Raw genomic sequence first — 3,011 nt, 5'->3', positions numbered from 1 at the left:
ATTCCCTTGCCACTTTGTGCTTTGAATTTTGCCGCTTCACTTTATCACGTTTTTTCCAAAATATATGAATTAATAAATTATGCTATTTTGTGTTTAAATACAGCCTATTCGTTAAAAATGCGTATTTAAGCAAATTCTAGTTGGGTTTTTTTTTGCCTTACTTATTTTCAACCATAAAAATGGCTAAATGGACTAAAATACAAATATGAGGCATTCAGAAAACGCATTCAAAGAAATTGCAAGGATATGCAGTATTTTACACTGGTCACTAGGTGTCACTAATGTTACAGTCACGTTTGGTGAGACACCCAAGCGACAGACTTGATTGACGGAACAGCAGGCTTTATCTCACAACAGGCACAATAATCCCTAACTACTGTTGTGGCTGTATCCCACGCCAAGCTGAACCTCAACACTGTACCCCCTACGGAACACATTTACTGCAACACACGGGTCTGAAATGGCTTATGTTCTCTTATGTTTACTATATTAGATAATACGAGTGTAAAGGTGACTATAGCAGTGTTATTTCATTACTAAATGGCTGTAATGGTAAAAACCCTATTTAGCAGGTTGGAAACAGGTTTTTGTCCTGTATTTTTTTTCCAAATGCTCTGACCATTTTTTGTGGAGTTACATGCACAAATGCCGAAAATGGTCCTATCGCACAACGTTAAAGAACCCTTTAAAAAATGTATCCGGATCACCCCCAAAATTGAATCAGTTCTTCCATATCCCATTTCCGACAATTCCTGAAAATTTCATCCAAATCCATTCAGAACTTTTCAAGTTATTTTGAACACCAACAAGCAAAGAGATAATAAACGCCGGCAAAAACATAACCTCCTTGGCGGAGGTAACACGACTTCAGCTCACCAAGCATTTGAAGGAAGTTAGTTTTTGTCTGTTGTGAATGTGTGTGCTTGTGAGGCCATCAGTTAGAGTACAGAGGAAAAAGTGTGAGGCTGGCCATAAAACCACAATCAAATTAAATCTTTCAACCCTCCCATTTTCCTTGGGAAACACACATATTTTGCCTTTCTTTCCCAGCGCCCTCCTATTTAATAGATTCCAGTGTTTTTCCCATATTTTAACTTTCATGAAAAAACATCCACTCCGGTACAGCAGCACGTATTCCGGCCCACTCGGCAATACCACCGTAACACATCCTGCAGCCGGTAAAGTCGGGCCTTCTAAATAAAAGCATGCCAGGTGCAGGTGGAAATTTTGATAGAAAGACCAGAATTTCCCTCATAGTCCCGAAATACACTGCTCAAAAAAAAAAAAAAAGGGGAACACTCAATTCACACTCAGTCAAAAATGCTGCGCCATTATTCAAACTGTCCACTTAGGAAGCAACACAGATTGTCAATCGTTTTCACAACCTGTTGAGCCAATGGAATAGACAACAGGTGGTGTGTTTTTCCACTTCAATTTTGAGCGTGACTCCAAACCCAGACCTCTATGGGTTAATAAATTAGATTTCCTTAATAATTTGGGGGTGATTTTGTGTCCAGCACATTCAACTATGTAAAGACGAAAGTATTTCATAAGAATATTTCATTAATTCAGATCTAGGATGTGTTATTTTAGTGTTCCCTTTTTTTTTTTTTTGAGAAGTGTATTTTCAAACGCAAACATTGACAAGTATGCCAAGGCAGGGGTGCCGCCAGGAATTCTGGGCCCCATGAAGAAAAAAAAAAAAATTACATTGGGGCCCCAACGGGCAGCTGTTGTCACCACATGTTTATTTTTTGGCGCCCCTGAGGAATTGTCCTAACTCTTCCCCTCCCCATGGTGCATAGAAGAGGGTCTGACTGCTCTACGCAATATAAGCAATAAACAAATTCATTTTCCCACGCAGACACGTGCAGACGATTGCTCCTTTTTAAAAAGCTGTACCAGCAATGTATGACATTGCAGTGGTGGTTTGCATCTATCTTGTTACCTCATAACAAGATAGATGCAATGTGGCTCTACGCTGCTGCAAACCCAGTGTGTTGATATTTTAATTGACCCAATGATATGCTATAACTAAAAAAAAACCTCAGACAGAACATCATCAACGCATGATTAATCGGCAGCCTGTGGCATCAGTTTAGATGATTTTAAAAAATGTCTCGTGTTCTGCACTCTTGGAATAATGATGCATTTGTATTGAAACAAACCCTCTTTTTGTGTGAATAGCACACACCATGTCCATTTTCACAACAAACAAATTCTGCCAAAAGGGTGGCATCAGTTCTATGCAATGTTGCAAGATAATATGAAAAAATGTGTCCCTTAAACTTTCTTGCGAATTTAGCCGTACTGGTGCATTTACACACCCTCTACGCACACGTGCAGCAACGTCCAAACACAGAAACGATCACCATAATACAAATGCAACGGGAAAATGCTGCAATCACATAAACGCTGCAAGATCAAAAAGAAATGCTAAAGAAAAATACTGCAAATACCAAAAACGCACTTTAAAGACGAGCATCCCTCAGGTCTGCCTCCTCTGGTAGCCTGGCAGATGGCATTGTCTGCATTTTTCTTTTGCATTTGTTTTGGATCTTGAAGGATTTATGCGATTGCAACATTGCATGTGTTTAATGATGTTTTTGTCTTTTTGGTTTTGGATCATTTCTGTGTACGGAGCGATTGAATGTTGCTGCGCTTTTACCCCTTGTCTGCCGCAGGAAATATCAGCTCTGAAAAACCAACAACGCCAGTTCCAGAAGGACATGTATGTGTTGCGATGATTATCAACATGATGCATTTACAGAGTGATGCCAAGTTTGTACCTGCTGAGATTTTTTGATAAACCATGCACACGCATGTTTGGATCCTGTAGGGCTCAGTCAGGGGTGTAGGTCACATTCATGGTCACACAGCATGTTACAGTGTGGTGGAGGCTGTTGCTATGGCAACTCCAGCAGTCAAAAGTGCAGTTCTGTTGTGCCAGTATCTTTCGAATACCTCATCTGATGTTTGTCCAAATGTAGGGGGATCTGTAGGGTGCTGTC

The sequence above is a fragment of the Dunckerocampus dactyliophorus genome, chromosome 5, assembly GCF_027744805.1.
Source record: "Dunckerocampus dactyliophorus isolate RoL2022-P2 chromosome 5, RoL_Ddac_1.1, whole genome shotgun sequence".
NCBI lineage: Eukaryota > Metazoa > Chordata > Actinopteri > Syngnathiformes > Syngnathidae > Dunckerocampus > Dunckerocampus dactyliophorus.
Note: the sequence above shows the minus strand (reverse complement) of the source record.